The 21,361-nt window shown below is 47.1% G+C and overlaps 2 protein-coding genes and 1 pseudogene across 3 annotated transcripts in view; 2 read left to right on the top strand and 1 right to left on the bottom strand.

Annotated features, from left to right (window-relative positions):
• Window positions 1-13,780, top strand: part of LOC309549950 (uncharacterized protein) — a 162,522-nt gene extending 148,742 nt beyond the window's left edge. Inside the window, exon 6 of the mRNA XM_082250431.1 lies at window positions 13,690-13,780. The gene's annotated coding sequence lies outside the window, so the exon portion shown is untranslated. The remainder of the gene's footprint in view (window positions 1-13,689) is intronic.
• LOC309550783 (uncharacterized protein) overlaps window positions 1-21,361 on the bottom strand; it is a 492,521-nt gene that overhangs the window by 216,839 nt on the left and 254,321 nt on the right. The window lies entirely within an intron of this gene.
• Window positions 1-21,361, top strand: part of LOC309550277 — a 31,322-nt pseudogene that overhangs the window by 703 nt on the left and 9,258 nt on the right. Inside the window, exons 2-6 of the transcript in view lie at window positions 6,213-6,327; window positions 6,455-6,622; window positions 6,709-6,832; window positions 6,949-7,047; window positions 7,137-7,321. The product of the transcript in view is annotated as an uncharacterized misc_RNA (transcript). The remainder of the gene's footprint in view (window positions 1-6,212; window positions 6,328-6,454; window positions 6,623-6,708; window positions 6,833-6,948; window positions 7,048-7,136; window positions 7,322-21,361) is intronic.

Here is a 21,361-nt window from a genome sequence, read left to right as displayed (position 1 = left end):
GCTGTCACAAAGGTGGGTATTGGCCGCACAATAGAGTGAGAGCAATGATTCTGGGGCCGTTATTACCGAGTTTCTCTAAACTAATGACCTGTAGGAGCTTTTATAGCGTTGTCTTTGCACCATGTTGGGTAGTGAATTTAGACACCATTTCATGGGGACACACAGTTTTAAGAGTTGACATAATTGTGTGTGTGGGGGGGGGGGGGCGCTTTGTTTTTACAAGCATAACATGCAGATTTTATCGTGTGTGAAAATTTAATTTTGTTTAAAGCCCGTCTCTGGGGAAACAAAAAATGACCAAAACCCAAATGAGCATTTAACCATCGTATTATGGGGGCAGCCCCACTTCAGGGGTTACATGGTCATTTTTTGTGTAGGGAACCAGTAAAAACACTTTTACTTGTGGTCAATACTTAATGTCATAACCCTGGTATGGAAAGTCGGTGTGGTGTGCCTGAACCGACGTAAGGGGGGTAGCCTGTAAATAAAGAGGGCAAAAGAGGAAGCAAACAACACACTTTATTCAATACAACTTCAAGTCACAAGCCTACGAAACGCTAGTCTCAACTCCTTCTCTGGGTGAAGAATATAAACCTGGAAGGCGTCAGACTCCCACCGACCAAGCCTTTTAATGATATGGCCTGGCGTGTTATTCCCGGAGGCAGCCGAAGCCGCACCTATCCGGAAGGAGTGACCAGAGTGCGCTGCAGGGTCCCAACCCTTTGATGCAAAGAGTTTGGATGTAGAATATGAACTTGGACGTGGTGAGGGGAACGTCCAGCAGCGTAAAAAGCGGAGCATGGCTGGGAGAGCTCCGGGACAGAGCCACAAATTCAGCCAACACTTTGACTGGACACCAATGATTCTCTGATGGGTAAAACGGGATGGTAACGGGGCGGCCCACCTGCCTGGTCTTGGTGCACTGGAGTGTCAAAACTTAATGATCCCCCCACTTGACCAGATCTCGTTTGAGGAGACATAAGCGCCCCTCTGCTGTGGAAGCTACCGTAAACTCCCCGGGCCTGAGAAAGCCGTAGAAGGCCAGATACATGGCGGCTTTCACGACTGTATTAGTAAATGGCTCAAAAGGGGCCATGTCCAGCAAGTTGGAGAGAGCCCAGAATTTCTCCCCATCAATAGGCAACCGCCTGACCGAGGTATGGTGATCCACCTTGCCAATACCCTTCAGGAGGTTCTTTAGAGGATATGCTCTGAGGAAAGGCAAGGAGTTTGGCTGGAGCGTCAGGACATGGTGTTGGACACCCGCCAGATACAGTTTGATAGTACTGACGGATAATTTAAGCTGGAGGTGGCAAAAGGCAGCAAAGGCGACCATAGTCTGCACCGAGTGGTCGTCCAACCCAAATTCCACTAAAAACCTTTGGAAGATGGACATGGCTCGGTCATAGGCCTTCCTGGTGTTGGATGACAGAGCCATACGGGCCAACTCCCGTCCATGCGCCACAATCCGGGCTAGTCCAGGACCAGTTCCTCGAACTCCGGGGTCCGCGTGGGGCATCTGTCGGCCGTCGGGTGGAGGGCGAAGAATACCTGCAATTTGGACCGGGAAAGAGCGTCAGCGGCTGAGTTGGAGTGACCCGGAATATGCTCACAGTACAGAAAAAACTGGTAAGTGGCGGCTACCAAGGTCAGCCTGCGAACCAGCCTCATGATAATCAGGGATGATGACCGGCCCTTGTTGATAATGTCACAGGCAGCCATGTTGTCACTAAAACATTTGACTGCCATCCCTGACCAGCACCTACCCCAGGTGACAGCTGCCGCCACAATAGGATATAACTCAAACAAAGCTGAGGTCTCCTGGAAAGCCGGTAAGGCAAGTGACTCAGCCGGCCAACTATCCCTGAACCATGAGTCCCCAAAGATGGCCGCGAACCCGGTATTGGCGGCCGCATCCGTCCAAAACACGGGGGACTGGGAAGAGATGGGCGGGATGAACATAGAGATGCCGTTCCAGCTTTCCAGAAACTCAACCCACATACCCAGGTCCGCCCTGGCAGGGGGGTCCAAGTGGGAGATGACGCCCTCCGGAAGACCTGGCAACAACCGCAGCAACCGGGAGATGAAGGACCTGCCCTGGGGGATGATGCGCATGGCAAAGTTCAATGACCCGATCAAGGACTGCAACTCTTTTCTCGAGAAAGACCCTAGTTCCAAAAACCTGCCAACCACCTCATGTAAGCGACTAAGTTTGTCCTCAGGGAGGCTGGACTGCATGGCGACGGAATCCAGGGTAATCCCCAAGAAATCCAACCTGGTGACAGGACCGACCGTCTTACCTGGCGACAGAGGGACCCCCAAGGTGGAAAATAAGGCCATGGTACTCCTCACACTGACCGGCGTGCAGTTGCTTCGCTTGACCAACAGGAAATCGTCTAAGTAATGCAAGACCGTGGGGCACCTGGATATATTCAGAAGGAGCCAGCAGAGCGCCTCTGCAAAGGTATCGAATAACCTAGGGCTGCTTTTGGACCCAAATGTCAGCCTGACAGCAAAATAATATTTCTCCCTCCACTTAACACCGTGGACGTGCCATAAGGAGGGGTGAATGGGCAGAAGCCTGAAGGCGTTGGCGATATCCATCTTGCTAAGCCAAGCAGCCCTACCAGCCCCTAAGATGGCCTGGATGGCATTGTCCACGGTGGTATAGTGGAGAGAGAACTCGGCTGAAGGAATAAGGGAATTAAGGCTAGGGTTGGTGGAAGAATGAGGAGCTGACATATCGATTATCAAACGTTTTTTATTGGTGTATTTACTCATAGAGATACCGATGGGGTTGGTACGCCAGGAGGAGAAGGGGGGGGGGGGGCCGGGAAGGGACCTAACATGAACCCCTCCTGCACTTCCTTCTCGAGCAGCAGGTCCACCGACTGCGGGTCCTCTCTGGCTGACAGCAAGTTGGGACACTCCAATGTCCCAGAAGGAAGAGACACCAGCCCCGTGTGGAACCCTCCCTAGAACCCCTGAACCAGATACTCCACCAGGTGAGGAGACGGGTGAGCCTGCAGGTAAAATTCCAACACCTCAACCTTGACCCCGGTTAGTCATTGTTTAGGGTTGATCCTGGACGGACACATGGATTTAGTATGGGCCCTGAAACAGATGGAACAAATATGGAGCAGCCTGCAGGCACTGAAGCTGCATGCCCCCCGTTAAAATTGTTACAAACCTGGGCCTTACCTAAGAAAACGATGGGACGACCCAGCTTATCCCTAAGGCCACGCTGCTCTGACCTGCCAGCTCCCCCCCCCAGGACCCCGGCCGGGGAGGATTCCGCCTCCACGGGACAAAGGCTGGCAGAGTGTGAAGTGGAGGAGCATGTGGCACAGGAGGGAGGTGCCAAGCCTGCAAAGTGCCTGCAGAACAGCTCGGTGTCCAAAAGGCTCCAATCAACCCGTACGTTGAATTGAGCCAAGGCCGCTGCCGCCTTGGCCGAGACTGACATATGAAAGTCAAAGAAGGTGAAACCCCCGTATTTGTGCCCTAGATCCACGACCTTATGTAGGTAAAGATCTAACTCCTCCCGACGATGCGGGTATACAGAACACAATACGTCCCTGTAGATACCGAAGGCCAGGACAAACTCTGGGATAGTGAGTTTCTTATTGAGCCTAGGGTCCCTGGCCTTCATAACTATGGACAAATCCCCGTAATTGTAGATTTTATTCTCGACCATGTCCTGAGAGGCGATGAGGAGAGCCACCAAGTTTACATCCTTCCCTTCCAAGATATCCTTGCGGAGAGCATGGGGGACCATGTGGGCCGGGGTGATTATAGGAGAAACCGTAGAAGAGGGCAAGAGGGGAACTGGGGGCCTACCCTGATCACTAGCGGGAACTGGGGTCAGCACCGGCAAGGAAGGGGGAGGACCCCCTTGAGCAGGACTGGCGTCCTCCAGCTTAGTCAGCCTATCTCCGATGGACTGAAGGGAAGACAGGATAGAGTCCAGGGTCCCTTGCATAGCTGACGTACAGCCCTGAGAGCTGGTGCCCAGTCCAGGATCTTCTGGATGTTCCATCATCAACCTGAAAAGTTCCGCTTTCCTTGCCGTGGCTGGGAACGGGATACCCTTTTGGCGTAGCACCGCCGAGATTTTCGGAATGGTCCAAGACCCATATGAACCCAGCGGAGATGGAACCCGACGACCCCTGGGGGTACCAGATCTGACTGGGGTGCTGGGCCTGGCTGGCGTGGAGGGGGATGAAGATCCTTCTTCCAGGATGGCTCCTTGAGGCCCGCTGTTGAAGGAAACAAAAAATAAAACGCCCAAGACCGATTAATGACCGTAACGTGTTAGGAGAATCACTGGCTGGCTAGCTAGTGCCCAAAGGCGAAAACTTAACTACCCCGTGATAGGTGAGGCCCTGCTAGATGCCAAGCGGCTGGTGAGAGACTCTACCTATGATTTTGGCCGAGGGGCGTGAGCCACTGACGTGGTGGCGGGAAAGTTGGCCTCTCGGTGACAGTACAGAATCAAAACGAGTTGCCGTGACAGGTGAGGCCCTAACTATAAACCCATGAGAAGGGTGGAGCGAGGCGCTAGCTTTGGTTTGGCCCGAGGGGTGGGAAAATCTCTGACGAGATTGGGAGGTTGGCCTCGCGGGACCGGCTATGAAGGGGGGGACTATAGGGCCAGCACCTGAACCCTAACAGCCAGTTTAAACTCGCCCTACGGGGGAGGGGGGGGGAACAAACATGACAAGAACAACACAGTTGGAGTGCAACAGCAAAACAGTGCCTACGAGGAGGACAACGACATGAAGTGTGGTATGTGCACAGAGGTGATGAAGCCGTGACGATGCACAGGAACCAAATGGCGTCCGCAGGTGAATCATAGAAAAGTGTGGAACGAGCCTGAAGTGTAACCGGAAGGGGCCTAACCACCGGGCACAAGCCAGACAAGTGACTAAGCGTGAGGAGGCCAAAGAGAAGAACTGGCCTAACAGTGCCTATGGGTAACGCCAGTGGCGTCTGTGAAGACTAGATAAGCGGAGCCGTGTGGTACACAAGGAACCTGAACCTGAAGTAGTACCTGATGCCGGCGGCGAAGGACATGAAGAGAACCTGAAGGAAAAAAGGCAAACGGTCAAGGGGGGTCACACATACCCCCCCACTAGAAACATAACATGGAACCTGCAATGCTAATGAGACCCCCCCCAACCCCCGAGCACCAACCCCCCCCCCACACCGTACAGCAGAGCGAACCCCCCCCCCCCCAATACCGGGTACCCGTGTAACAGACCCGGGCGCAGTAATGCAGGAGGACATAAGATGAGGTAACCGAGGCTAGCAGGCAGGCAGTGAGTGCAGGGGAACATGAATAATAAAAGGTAGCCGTGGCCTATCAGAGAGGCAGGCAGTGTGTGCAAGAGCCTGTGTAATGGAGTAGCCGTGGCCTTACAGGGAGGCAGGCAGTGTGTGCAAAAGAGCCTGTGTGATTAGCCGTGGCCTACAGGGAGGCAGGCAGTGTGTGCAAGAGAGCCTGTGTGATTTAGCCGTGGCCTTACAGGGAGGCAGGCAGTGTGTGCAGGAAAGTCTCCCCCCCCCCCCATACCCTGCAGGTACCTGACCCCCTGCTGAACAGCGGGGAGAAGCAGCAGAGTAGAGCTGGCAGCTGGACGTGCAGACGGCGGCCGGAGGCAGAGGAGATGGGGCGGAAGGACGAGCACAGCACAGGCGGAGGAAGTGCTGGGATGCGCCGCAGGAATAGGGGAGCCCGGCGCCAGCAGCGGTGTCTCCAGTCACAGGTCCCGTCCACGATACAGCGGTATCCGGCCGACGTCAGGTGACCAACAAGAACACCTGACCAGCCGAGTGACGATCCGAGCAGCAGCAGGCCGGTATAGCGGAGGGGCGGCACTATAAAGCCCGCTAGCTCCTCCCACAAATACCGGCCTGCGGCCGAACACTTATCTGATCCTCTGATTCCTCAATACCGGCACTCTCCTCTACTCCCCTACACTCTGGCAGTGGACTGTCCCTCCTCCTGTCCAATCAAGGGCTTTGGGCTCGCATTGGTCTTGATGGTCTCAGAGAACCTGTGACCACTCTTAATAAAAAGATCCCCCTAATTACCCCAATCTACATGTTCCAATTCCCACCGGGGGCAACCTACCTGTAACCCCTTATATGCCCATCCTAATATTGTCCAACCAATGCAATCCAGATAATTCTTCATTATCTGTCTACAGAGAAACCCGCATAGATCACATGACCACACCAATGAGGATGGAGGAGGATCGGAGTCACATGACTGAGAGGTTATTAAGCCTCACCCTGGAGATTATCTACCTGCTGATCGGAGAGGTGAGGAGGAATCTGGGAGGTCACATGACCACTCTTATCTAGTCTGGCCAAAAGACCATGTTCTTATTGTAGACATGTAGATGATGTCAGATGATTGATATTGGTTTATCTTTCTCCTGATTTGTAGGATTGTGTTGTAGTGAAGGAGTCTAATGGGGAGCCAATCTCAGGAGGATGGAGCAGGACCCAGAGCCCCACCATGGTGCCTCCACCTCGTTCTCCGATACCTGAGAGGAACAGAGAGCAGAAGATCCTGGAACTGACCACCATGATGGTCCATCTGCTGACAGGAGAGGTGAGCAGTGCTGGGAATTCTGGGACATTATCCAGTAATAGACAAGGGATGTGTCTGGATGGTGACTGTATCATTGTGTGTGTCAGGTTCCTATAAGGTGTCAGGATGTCACTGTCTATTTCTCCATGCAGGAGTGGGAGTATTTAGAAGGACACAAGGATCTCTACAAGGACGTCATGATGGAGAATCAGCCACCCCTCGCATCACCGGGTAAGAGGAGAATTTATTGTAAAGGAGAGAGCAGTACGGAGGGTCCACCTAGATCCCCCATCATCTGATAAACACATAGAAACAATGTATTCAGTCAGTGTGTGTGTTTCCTACAGATGGATCCAGTAATGGGAACCCACCAGAGAGATGTCCTCGTCCTCTGTATTCCCGGGATTCCACACAGGAAGGTCACACCATCCCTCACCATCATCAGATAGATGAGGAACAATCACTGATAGTATCATTAGGATCTGTACATTATCTGCATTGTTACCATTGATGTCATTTTTATTCTATATTCAGAGTGGAAACCTAAGAGATTCTAAAGTTGAGGTTAAAGAAGAGATAAAAGAGGAGGATGATGAGGATGGGGTGATGGAGGAGTCAGAGTTTCTAAAGGAATGCAGAGATCTGTATCAGGACACCATGGAGGAGTCATCCAGCTACAGAAACCCACCAGAGAGATGTCCCCGTCCTCTGTATTCCTGGGATTCCACACAGGAAGGTCACACCATCCCTCAATGTTACAAGGTTGGTGGATTGGAGCATCTAGAACATGGACTTCTGGAGAGGATGTTTCTTTTTTTTTTTTTTTTCTTTTTTTTATAATATCACAATGCTAAAGCTTATAACTTTCAGATGATGTTCACTCTAATTTTCTTGGTTTAGAGTGGAGATCCAATCGATATAGAATTGGAGGTTAAAGCAGAAGAAGAAGAAGAGACGTATGTGAGGGATGATCAGCAGTCTATGGAGGAGGATGGAATAACGGGGACATTTATAGAGGAGGAAACTCCTACAGAGATCAGCACAGGTGGGTCATTAACACTAAATACATACATGACATAAATACATGTAATCCACCACTGATTACTGAATACCAATATTATGAGTCCTGACCCCTGCACTATATACTCTATGTTGTACATTACATACTCCTGACCCCAGCACTATATATTCTATGTTGTATATTACATACTCCTGACCCCTGCACTATATACTCTATGTTGTACATTACATACTTCTGCTCTCTCCCCTCTACCCACTGCTATATACAGTATGTCACAAAAGTAAGTACACCCTCACATTTTTGTAAATATTTTATTCTATCTTTTCATGTGACAACACTGAAGAAATTACACTTTGCTACAATGTAAAGTAGTGAGTGTACAGCTTGTATAACAGTGTAAATTTGCTGTCCCCTCAAAATAACTCAACACACAGCCATTAATGTCTAACCCGCTGGTAACAAAAGTGAGTACACCCCTAAGTTAAAAAAATGTCCAAATTTGGCCCAAAGTGTCAATATTTTGTGTGGCCACCATTATTTTCCCCTCTTGGGCATGGAGTTCACCAGAGCTTCACAGGTTGCCACTGGAGTCCTCTTCCTCTCCTCCGTGATGACATCACAGAGCTGATGGATGTTAGAGACCTTGCGCTCCTCCTCCTTCCATTTGAGGATGCCCCACAGATGCTCAATAGGGTTTAGGTCTGCAGACATGCTTGTCCAGTCCATCACCTTTACCCTCAGCTTCTTTAGCAAGGCAGTGGTCGTCTTAGAGGTGTGTTTGGTGTCGTTATCATGGTGGAAAATCGCCCTGTGGCCCAGTCTCTGAAGGGAGGGGATCATGCTCTGCTTCAGTATGTCACAGTACATGTTGGCAATCATGGTTGCCTCAATGAAGTGTAGCTCCCCAGTGCCGGCAGCATTCATGCAGCCCCAGACCATGACACTTCCACCACCATGCTTGACTGTAGGCAAGACACACTTGTCTTTGTACTCCTCACCTGGTTGCCGCCACACGCTTGACACCATCTGAACCAAATAAGTTTATCTTGGTCTCATCAGACCAAAGGACATGTTTCCAGTAATCAATGTCCTTAGTCTGCTTCTCTTCAGCAAACTGCTTGCGGGCTTTCTTGTGCATCATCTTTAGAAGAGGCTTCCTTCTGGGATGACAGCCATGCAGACCAATTTGATGCAGTGTGCAGCATATGGTCTGAGCTCTGACAGGCTGACCCCCCCACCCCTTCAACCTCTGCAGCAATGCTGGCAGCACTCATATGTCTATTTCCCAAAGACAACCTCTGAATATGATGCTGAGCATGTGCACTCAACTTCTTTGGTTGACCATGGTGAGGCCTGTTCTGAGTGGAACCTGTACTGTTACACCGCTGTATGGTCCTGGTCACCGTGCTGCAGCTCAGTTTCAGGGTCTTGGCAATCTTCTTATAGCCTAGGCCATCTTTATGTAGAGAAACAATTCTTTTTTTTCAGATCTTCAGAGAGTTCTTTGCCATGAGGGTGCCATGTTGAACTTCCAGTGACCAGTATGAGAGAGTGAGAGCGATAACACCAGATTTAATACACCTGCTCTCCATTCACACCTGAGACCTTGTAACACTTACGAGTCACATGACACCGGGGAGGGAAAATGGCTAAGTGGGCCCAATTTGGACATTGTCACTTAGGGGTGTACTCACTTTTGTTGCCAGCGGTTTAGACATTAATGGCTGTGTGGTGAGTTATTTTGAGGGGACAGCAAATTTACACTGTTATACAAGCTGTACACTCACTACTTTACATTGTAGCAAAGTGTAATTTCTTCAGTGTTGTCACATGAAAAGATAGAATAAAATATTTCCACAAATGTGAGGGGTGTACTTACTTTTGTGAGATACTGTATATACACATAATATGGATTCTCTTTGTTACGCCCATTTCCTACCAGCTGGACATTTTATATCTGATGAAAAAATCTAATGAAAATGAAAATAAATTTCTTCCCCCAAATCTGTAGATAATAAGTGGGAAATAATAATCCAATCTGTGCGATATCACCGCGCCGTGTAACAATCAGACTTACAATTCTAAAATATGAAATGTATTAAACAGTGTCAGGAAATGAATAAATAGTAATGTGATTGTCCAATAAGAGGATAGAAATGTGTGTCATGTGACGCGTGTCATCAGTCTGGGCCAATATAAATGATAAAGTGCGAGTGCAGAAATTGCAGATGTAAAAGTTGCTGGTGGTCACTTCCACTCACCTTACCATCTGACTCCTGTGTTACCAGCGAGTCCCACAGATCCCTTCCCCCTCTAGGGATATCGCTCACTCCTCTCCTCCTTCCTCTTCCTCCATGGTATATATGGGGGGGGAAGAGTAGAAAATAACCCCCCCCCCCCTCTAGTGCTCTCCGTCTATCTGCTTTATTCAACATTAAAACCCAAGATGATAGAATTACAAAGCCGGGACTTGAGCAGTGCGGACTAAACAAGCTTCACAATGTGATCCTTCACTCAGATACCCCTTCCCTGGGATGTCCCTGCGCAGGCTCCGCCCATATTTTCTTTCCCCCCTCCACTCCTATATATACCGTGGAGGAAGATGAAGGAGGAGAGGAGGGAAACTATTTCCCACTTATTGTCTACAGATTTGGGGGAAGACATTTATTTTTGATTTTGCGTTTTATTTGTTTTTGTGTTTTTAGTGAAAGAAACTTTCTGAATGTAAGCTGCCATTGGGTGAATGTTTCTGTGAATATTTATACACCATTCTTTACACTACATGATTGTACCCATTTATTATTTATTTTATATCTGATGATCTGATTGGAGGACAGACTTTTACATGGTGATAATAATGTGAGAACATCCTCCAACTTTGTGATTAAAAAAAAGGGGGGGGGGGTCGTCAGTGAGGTTAATCCTTACCTGTTCCTCCTTATGGAGAAACAGAACATGATGAATGGAGGACGATGAGTGCTGATTACACAAATCTCCCCCACCACCCTGAACCGACAACTCGGGGTGTGTGTTATTCTGATACTAATCATTGGCGATCCTTTATTATTGTTAAGAAAAGATGAACTAATGCAATTACTTGACAGTCCTTTCCAAACCAAATAGGATTGTTCTTAATAGGAAAGTTTTAAATAGGATTGCAGTTAATGGTGATATCCTATATTGATTATAACAAAGAAAGAACAAATAAAGTTTGTTGACAAAAAAAAAAAAAAAAGGGGGGGGGGAGGTGACCAGCGCTATGGAATATGTGAGAAATATATATACAGGTGTAAAGCCTCGTACACATGCTACGAATTTCCGCCAACCGGTCGTCCGTCTTTTGTCCAGAGTGGTGTCTGTTGGTTGGAATGTGATCTAGACTGCACACGAATTTTCCAGCACGACAGAATTCTACTTCAGAAGTGATGTCATGTGTTGGATTGCTTTCTCTGTGTTCTTTCTTCTCTGAGTATGCCTAGTCTTGCTCATAAGATTTTCCCCATCGAAATCTGTACTAATGAGACGAAAATCGGACGTGTTTTGGCGGAGGACAAAAATTTTAATGCTTGCACAGCAGGATTTTTTCGTCCGAAAAGTCGGAGTCGGCTGTCGAAAGCACCATACTAACAAGCCGAAAATCGGCAGATCGGTCGTCGGACGAAATTTCCCGACCGAATTTCTTATTGTGTGTACAAGGCTTAAAGCTGCCACCAACAAACCCCTGGGTAAGAGGGGTGAAGTATAAATTAAGGGTTGGAAAAGGTTGGTGCCGGCACTACCTGTTAAAAAATGTATATTGGCCAAGATCCTATAGGTATATACTCATCATAAGATCCTATAGGTATATACTCATCATAAGATCCTATAGGTATATACTCATCATAAGATCCAATAGGAATATACTCATCATAAGATCCTATAGGTATATACTCATCATAAGATCCTATAGGTATATACTCATCATAAAAAGGTCAAACATATAAAGTGTTGGAAACCTTAAATAAAACAAGGTGCAAATGTAATAGAATTTATTTATAGAGTGCTGGTAGTGCCGTATCCAGTGCGGGAATGTGGATAAATCAATATAATAAGTAAACCTGGTAAAACAACCACAAAAACATGTATAAATCAAATAAAATAAATAACTGAATGAATAAAGGGAGAAGACTCCTTTAATATAGTGCCTGTAAAAAAAAAGAGAGGTCAGTGAGATGAATGAGGTCAGTGAGATGAATGAGGTCAGTGAGATGAATGAGGTCAGTGAGATGAATGAGGTCAGTGAATGAAGTGCCTATACCTCATAAGTGTTTCCAACACTTATTTTCCCAGCACTGAGCACTTTATAAGGGTGTAGATATTTCAGCCCAAACATAGATCCTATTGTTTGCACTTAATCATCGCCTGTGGATTATTTATCTTTATTTATATCTTTTGATCTTTTTATGATGAATATATACCTATAGGATCCTATGATGAGTATATACCTATAGGATCTTATGATGAGTATAAACCTATAGGATCTTATGATGAGTATAAACCTATAGGATCTTATGATGAGTAAATACCTATAGGATCTTGGCCAATATACATTTTAACAGGTAGCGCCGGCACCAACCTTTTCCAACCCTTCATTTATCCTCTAACTTTGGAACCTTAAACAGAAAGTGATAATGAGGGAGGAGTCAGTAACCCAATGATGGTGTTCTTCAGGATCAGTCCAGTCTTCATCTTGGTTGTTCTCCCCCCATCCTCACTCTCTGACCTCTGGTGGGGCTTAGCCCCGCTGTTATTCATGTTTAAATCATGGACTAAATAAGGAAGTGCGGGACTTCTTGTGTTGGGAAGATGGCAATGAGTGATAGAGGGGGAGGGGACACTCGTCCTATAATCCCCTCATCACTATCACTCCTATAAAAGACAGTTCTCGTTGTTTCCTCACTCTCTGACTAAGGTCCATGAATAAAGAAATGAACTGGTAGGAGATCAGAGGACCCATTTACTAGTTACCTCGAGGGGAGAATTGTAAGATCCTTAGAGACAAAGCTGCCTGATGTGGGTGGAGTCCTGGTTTAGGGGAACCAATCTGCTGATGTCTAGTAATCTTTGTATTTCTATTTTAGTAGATGGACGGGAGATGAGGAAACCCTCAGAGGATTGTCTCACTTTGTCTCCAGACTGTAAAGTAGAAGATGAGGACATCACACAGTATAGTCCAGGAGAAAACCCGGCTACCTCAAATGTCCATCCGGCACCACACAGTGTAGATGGACCATCGTATTCCTCTTATCCTGAGAAACCTCAGACTGTGAGGGACGGTGCCGGACCATCATATTCCTCTTATCCTGAGGAACCTCAGACTGTGAGGGACGGTGCCGGACCATCGTATTCCTCTTATCCTGAGGAACCCCAGACTGTGAGGGACAGTGCCGGACCATCGTATTCCTCTTATCCTGAGGAACCTCAGACTGTGAGGGACAGTGCCGAACCATCGTATTCCTCTTATCCTGAGGAACCTCAGACTGTGAGGGACGGTGCCGGACCATCGTATTCCTCTTATCCTGAGGAACCTCAGACTGTGAGGGACGTTGCCGTACTTACAACAGATAAGAGGTTCTCCTGTTCTGAGTGCGGGAAGAGTTTCCGTTTGAAAGGCACTCTTAATGTGCATAAAAGATCTCACTCCGGTGAGAAGCCGTATTCCTGTCCTGAGTGTGGGAAATGCTTTTCATTGCAGTCCCATCTTCCCACACATCAGAGATTGCACACTGGTGAGAAACCGTATTCCTGTCCTGAGTGCGGGAAATGTTTTTCAGATAAGTCCACTCTTTCCGTGCATCAGAGATCGCACACTGGTGAGAAGCCGTATTCATGTCCTGAGTGCGGGAAATGTTTTTCACAGACGTCCGCTCTTTCCACACATCAGAGATTGCACACTGGTGAGAAGCCGTATTCCTGTCCTGAGTGCGGGAAATGCTTTTCATTGCAGTCCAATCTTCCCACACATCAGAGATTGCACACTGGTGAGAAGCCGTATTCATGTCCTGAGTGCGGGAAATGTTTTTCACAGAAGTCCACTCTTTCCACACATCAGAGATCGCACACTGGTGAGAAGCCATATTCCTGTCCTGAGTGCGGGAAATGTTCCTCACTGAAGTCCTGTCTTCCTGTACATCAGGGGTCCCACACAACCCTGGAGGTGTATTAGTGCCTTGAGTGCGGGAAATGTCTTCTATATGAATGTTGGTGGACATGTGGGGAAGAAGCACACCCTGATATACACCTCAGATATAGTCAATGGCTGATCTTCATCATGTAAGAAACACTTCATAAGGAGATCAGAGATCACTAAAGACATGGATGAAGTGTTGTCCCGTGTTGGCCATTGATAGCAGGTGAAAAATAAAAATGGAGTCCTTATCTTTCATTGGCTGAGTACATTTTGTGCGGGAAGATTTCACAAACTCTTACAGATCTGGTTGTTATAAATGTGTTGATGAAATGTGACCCGCATTCCCCCAGTCATGGTGAATTGGGATTTCCTATAATGGTCAGTTCCATCTAGTGGCCATAATGTGCTTTCCTGTTTGGGTAGCTCCGCCCTAGTTCCTCCCCCCATAAGACCCCATCCCCATAAATATTCAGTATAAGCCAATTGGCTGAGTTCCTTTTTTGTCCTCCTCACTTATAGGACCATTTTTGTATGAAGTTTTCCTACCTATTGGAAGTATTGGTGGGCGGGTCTGGTTCTGGGCAGCTGTGCGGGATTTCAGGAGCTTCCTTTGGTATCCAGAAGTCTTCCAGGATGTCCCGAGTGGTCATTGAGTCCCCAGCTATCAGCAGGATGGTGTTATGGCACACATATGTAGAGGATCCATGCCTGGAGAGTGGGCCCTGCCATCGGCGGCCATTTGCATTGGCTGGGAGCCCAGCTGTTAGCGGGTGGCCATTAAGTGTTAGACACGTGAAATTCGTTTCGGTGCGAATACAAATTCCGACAAATTTTTGATTATTCCTAGATTCTGATGTATCCAAATCTCCAAATTAAATTGTAATGAATTTTGTTGAAATCTGTTAAAATTTGTTTTGTTTCTTCGTTTTGATTTCCAACTTTTCAGAACGATTCGAATTCGGATCAGTCAAAAAAAACAATCAACCGATGCAAATTCTGTGTGAAGAAATAGCTGGTTGTTAAGTAGCAAGCCGGGAAGCCGGCCGCCCGAATCCTTACCAACCATGACTCATCAGCTGTCAGCGGGCTTCCCCACTGACAGATGAATTGAAAGAAAAGAATGCCGGCATTGCCCGGCAATAGAACAAAAGGTGTGCTCCCCTCCCCCTTTCCATACCAGACCCTTCGGTTAGGGATAGACCGATATGGTTTTTTCAGGGCCGATGCCGATATTTTGGTCACAACGTATCGGTATCGGCCGATATTTTGTACATTTAAAGTTTTGAAAAATTAAGACAATTTTCGACAGAAATCTGGTACTGAATATGTTACTATTTGTATAATGCTTAATGGCTGGCTGGCTCCCTGTGGTGGATGGGTGGCTGGCTGTCACCCTGTGGTGGGTGGCTGGCTGGCACTCTGTGGTGAGTCGGCGGCTGTCTGGCACCCTGTGGTGGGTTGGTGGCTGGCTGGCACCCTGTGGTGGATGGCTGGCTGGCACAGGGGCAGTGGGTGGCTGGCTGGAAGAGAGCTGCCCCAAAGCACCCCCCCAATGTTGAGGGCATATGGCCTGGTATGGGTTAGGCAGGGGGGCACCTGTTGTCCCCCCTTTCCTGACCTGCAGAACTGCATGCTCAGGTAAAGGTCTGGTATGGATTTTGGGGGGACCCACGCCATTTATTTATTTTTTTTCATTTTGGCGTGGGCCTGGTATAGACTGGGGGGGGGAACCCCACGCCATTTATTTAAAAAACATTTCTTTCCATTCATCCGTCAGTGGGGAAGCCCGCTGACAGCTGATGAGTCATGGTTGGTAAGGATGTGGGCGGCCGGCTTCCCAGCTTGCTGCTTAACAACCAGCTATTTCTTCACACACAATTCGAATCAGTCGATCATTTCTCGACCGATCAGAATTTCAATTGTTCTCAAAGCGTGAAATGAAACTAATTCTAGAAAGCGAAATAAATAACTAAACAGATTTATCTGAAATAAAACAAATGTTTCCATTCTGCACATGTCTATGATGATCAGCTTAAATATTAATTAATATGGTAATTGATGTTGTATGTTTAAATAGAGAGAAAGCAGTATGGCGGGTTTGCTATGACTAAATGCTTGTAGTGTGAAACGCGTTGACAGTCTCATCTCTCCTGCCATGTTGTCACTTCTGGATATATTCTAATAAAGGAGTATTTTGTTAGAGCATGGTTGTCCATTCAAGTTTCTTTTGATGCCTCAGTGACCAGCTGGACTTGCACTGATTGTGTGAGCAGAATAGTGTGCACCAACCTAGAATGGGATATATTTGCGGGTTATCTTCACTAGTTTATTATTTTCCTCTTTTTTTTTTTTTATCTTCTGATTCCTCAATCAGCCCTCACTGTCTTCTACTGTCTACACAGAAGCGATGTACCCGGATCGGTGCAACCTTGGGAGCTGTACTCAGACCCCCACGCTCTGGAAATGCCCTGTAATGTTGTTTCAGGCATTGGATCCAGCATGAGGTGCTCCCTATGGCACTTAGTGCAATGTGTTGAGTTAGCCACAGGGTGCTATACAGGTCCAGGGTTGTAGTTCATCACTATGGAACCTCATACCTATGGAACCCAGTCCCTGAGGACCTCTTTGGTGGTATGCCCACCATGATGAGTAAAGCATAGACCTTATATACAGTCCAGCATTCAGGACAAATAAGACCGGGTCACCCTGTAACTTTGACCATTACTCTATAAAACATTACTAAGTCTGGAATGTATTCCCCTTACGGCGTAAGCTTTTCCAACTTGGCGCTAAAATTCAGAGCTCAGTCTCAGGTGATCACACCACTGGTCACACCCTTAAATTCCACTTCCCCCTAGAGTCCTGATAAGATACTCCGATGCCCTTTCACCACTTGTTGCAGGACAGTCAACACCTGGGTTACCGCATATTCCTTTCAGACACACTGCACCCTATCACCTGCACCCTATTCCATGAGTACCCCACAGGGGGGATACCCTCACTTGTAGCTATGGTGGAGACCAGGAGAAAGGGAGCCAATTCTAAATCACAGGAGATTGGCTCTGCCAAAGGTCCACTCAATACTCAGCCTTGGAGTGACAATGTGTCTCTTGTACCAGAGTAGGACCCAGTTTTACCACCAATGTCTGTATCCGGTTCTAGCTCTATCTCAGGCACACAACATGTGGCCTACCTGACAAAAGCAGAATTTTCTGTCACCTTTATGGTGGTTAAGCTAGAAGCTCATTCTAGAAGGGGTGCAAAGTGAACAGAAGGACAGAGCAGCAGAATGTCTTAGTGGTCAACACCTTGTCCCAACCGGGACACTTCTTCCTGCATTGCAGGATGTCAGATTAGGCATTTATGAAGAGGAAGAGGTTTTCTAGCATAATAAGGAGGGATTTTTTTTCAGCGACAACGTGGGGGACCGCAAATTGGGCACCTGTAGCACTGACTGTATGTAATGGCAAGGGGTGCTGGAGTGTGCTGCAGGGTCTATTGATGCTCGCTGCTGGGGGGTCTATTTTAGATGGAGGGGATCTATTTTGGCAGGGGGGTCTTTTGTTGCTGAGGAGATCTATTATTGCTGGTGGAGGACCTACTATTGCTGGGGGGGTCTTAAACTTCTGGGGGTCAGTTGTTGCTGGGAGGGGTCTATTGATGCTGGCTGTGGGGAGACCTGTTGTTGCAGCCAGTAGTTTATTATTTGCCAGGGGGGCATTCTGTTATGGGTGGTCCATTGTTGTTAGGGGATCTTTCGTTACCGGCTGCAGGGAATCTATTTTACTGTTTTTCTTGTTATCTTTACCAAATTCCATACAAATTACTCAGCACCACAAAATGATACCTGGTTCTGTATTGTCTAAAAGGGCAGCACTGGGAGGTGGGTAGAGGTCGGAACCAAGGAATGGTGCTTGGAGGTGGGTAGGGGTAGAACCAAGAAATGGTGGTTGGAGGGTGGAACCAAGGAATGGTGCTCGGAGGTGGGTAGGGGTTGGAACCAAGAAATGGTGGGTGGAGGGTGGAACCCAGTAATGGTGCTCGGAGGTGGGTAGGGGTGGAACCCAGGAATGGTGCTCGGAGGTGGGTAGGGGTTGGAACCCAGGAATGGTGCTCGGAGGTGGGTAGGGGGATGGGACCAAGGAATGATACTCAGAGGTGGGAAGGGACAGAGAAAGGGGTAGTACCTGCACCTATTCTCTGGGAAAACTAGCCCTGATGATGAGTCATCTATTTGCTTGATGTGGCCTTAGTGAGCTTAGCCATAAGAGTTGTCATTGGAGGATGCTGTGTCCTTCAAGGGTATACTCAGTCATGATGATTGGATGTGTCCTTGGAGGGGTTGCAGCATCTTCTGGTGGTAACTTCATGTGTTGGTCTTGTTCTTCGGGGGTATATCTTTCTGCAGTTGCAGCCTGTGAACCTGCCTTAACCCTTGCCTCTCTTCCAATGCAATGGAAGATGGAATGAGAAATATTGATTCTATCCTAAAGAATAATAGAGTAATGGTCGGAAGTACAGGGTGACCCTGTCTTATCTGTCCAAAATGCTGGACTGTATATAAAGTCCATGCTTTACCCCCAATGTCTCTTTCTGGTTCTAGCTCTTTCTCAGACACACAACATGTGGGCTACCTGACCAAAGCAGAATTTTCTGTCGCCATTCCTTGGACAGTTTACGTCTTAATACGGCCATCTTTGTCCAGAGCTCTAAAACTCCCCGCCTCTTCTCCTTCTCCAGTTTCCCAACCGGAGTCAGATCCTGATATGCTGTTCCTAGAGGATGCAGAGACAAGAGGCAATGGAGAGGATATGGATGCCGTACTGGAGGAAGGTGCAGAGGATTTCTCTCCCCCACATTGTTATTATAATGAAGAAGGACCTTCACACAACATGCTTGCTAACGTAGAAAAGCTCATTTTCTCTGTCTGCAATATCCTTGACATTATACCAATGAGAAGAAGATTGGTATTCTGGCACTCCAAATGGTTTATGTCTCTACAAATAAGCGTATGCTTAGGGGGGCGTGGACATTATTCTCCTGTATTAAACCACTTCCTGCCCAACGACCTCAGATGACATCATGGACTTTGAGTGAAGATATCTGGATGATGGGTGGAGCTACAGGCATCATTCACATATCCTCTTTTTCTGCCGGTGATTCCCTGCATCATAAAACCAATCATATGGGCTGTTCAGCCACTTGATTGTTTTTACAGGCGCCGCCCTCCAGAAAGTAAAAAATGTTTATTTTATTTTTTTCAAAGTTTTCGGTCATTTTTTGTTTATAGCGCAAAAAAAAAAAGGCGCAGAGGTGATCAAATATCCCTAAAAGAAATCTCTATTTGTGGGAAAAAAAGGACATTGATTTTATTTGGGTACAGAGGTGATCAAATACCCCTAAAAGAAATCTCTATTTGTGGGAAAAAAAGGACATCGATTTTATTTGGGTACAGCGTTGCACGACCGCGCAATTTTCAGTTAAATTAACGCAGTGCCACATCACAAAAAAATGGCCTGGTCATGAAGGGGGGTAAATCTTCCAGGGCTGAAGTCGTTAACTGACAATTGCGCAGTCATGCGTCACTGTACCCAAATAAAATTGATGTCCTTTTTTCCCACAAATAGAGATTTCTTTTGGGGGCATTTGACGACCTCTGCGGTTTTAAATTTTTGCGCTATAAAGAAAAAATTTCCGACAAAAAAAAAAAAAAAACATAATTTTTTACTTTCTGTTATAAAACATCCAATAAAAAATTTAAAAAAAATCAAATTTCTTCATCAATTTATGCCAACATGTATTCTGCTACATGTTTTTGTTTAAAATAAATCTCAATAAGCAAATATTAATTGGTTTGTGCAAAAGTTATCTCATCTATAAACTATGGGATATATTTATGGAATTTTTATTTTTTTACTAGTAATAGCGGTGATTGGTGACTTACAGCGGGACTTTATTGTGGCGGACAAATCAGACACTAACTGACACTTTGTGGGAACCAGTGACACCAATACAGTGATCTGTGCTAAAAATATGCACTGTACTAATGACACTGGCTGGGAAGGGGTTAACATCAGGGGCGATCAAAGGGTTAAATGTGTGCCTAGCCAGTGTTTGAGTATTGGGGAGGTGCTTTTACTAGGGGAAGGCACGGATCAGTACCTCTGATTTGCAGGAACACAGGATTTATGCCTTCCCTACTGACAGAACGGCAATCTGCCTTGTTTACATAGACGGATTGCCATTCTGTCTGTGTACCGAACGATCAGTGGGTGCCAGCGGACATCGTGTCTGCGGGACCTGCTGTGTAGAATCACAGTGGTAGTGAGCCGCTGGCAGCGCGCACTTGTGCACACTACCTGGAAGTGCAGGATCACGTTTATATACGTGGTTCTGAGCAGCACGACCGCCCTGTAGCAATAAAACTGCTATAGGGAGGTCGGAAAGTGGTAAAGACTTTTTTCACACGCCCAAATTTTGAGTCCCCCAAAATTACATTCCAGACTCTGAATCTAGTAGGTTTTTAAAAGTGTCCTTAAAGCAAAGAAACAAAAAAAAAAAAACTGTGTGAGGTCAGCCAGGAAATAAATACCAAACTGTTAATCCGAGCATGCAGCCTGCCTGGCCAGGAAAGGGGGGGGGGGGGTGAGCATGTGATGGTAATAGGCAGTAATATATTTCTCTCCCCCTTGGTGGGAGAGGAGATGACCCATCTATAAGGATATACAGTACATACACACACAGCACAAGGCCGTGTTCACACTACGAGATGTTTCTCGGGGCGGCAGTTCCTCTGAGCTCCACAAGGTGGTGATCTCACTTCTACCCAGACAGGAAGTCTCTATGGAACACAGGAAGTGATGTCAGGTACAGACGCAAGTTCCATGTGGCACAAAGGAGAGAGGAGACATTGCTGGAAGTGGCAGTAGAGGAGGTAATAAGATCTTATTTTCTATTTACACCCAGTAACCCCCCCCCCCCCCCCCGTCATGTCCGTCTTCTTCCTCCATAGTCACTGTGACCTCTTTTATCTCCAGCAGATGATGATACACACATATATAGTGTGGAAAGCTAGATCAACCCCTTCAGGGTCGAAAAATTCTCTTCATTCTGGAGATTTGTCACCTTTCCCACCAATCATCTTCTCACCTTAGAAGTCTCTTGTAACGAGGGATGAGATTCGGATTCGGGTTCTCCTGAAATTTGCCCTTTCACACCCTTCCTCTGAAGATACAAATATCCCCCATGCCTCACTATATTAACCATGTGCCTGCCCCTCCTGTAGGCCCAGGATTGGCATGGTGGATGGAGTGGAGGGTGATCAGTTCTCAGATCTCTCTGGGGAATGAATCCAGAAGCATTTCATCACTTCCAGGTTCAGTGCCATCATTCCCCGGTCACTGTGGTCAGTGAAGAAGCTGGTTGATCCCGATCTGTACTTCATCAGCTTCACTGGGGTCCATAGGTGACTTTGGAGGTCTAATAAACCCCTAATGTCTCCTTAAAGAGGACCTGTCATTTATATTACGCTGTCACAAAGGGGGTTATTGGCTGCACACTAGAGTGAGAG

Source organism: Pelophylax lessonae (assembly GCF_965119305.1).
Source record: "Pelophylax lessonae genome assembly, chromosome: 3".
NCBI classification, from domain to species: Eukaryota; Metazoa; Chordata; class Amphibia; order Anura; family Ranidae; genus Pelophylax; species Pelophylax lessonae.
The sequence above is the reverse complement of the archived record's forward strand: the minus strand, read 5'-3'. Positions and strand labels throughout refer to the sequence as shown.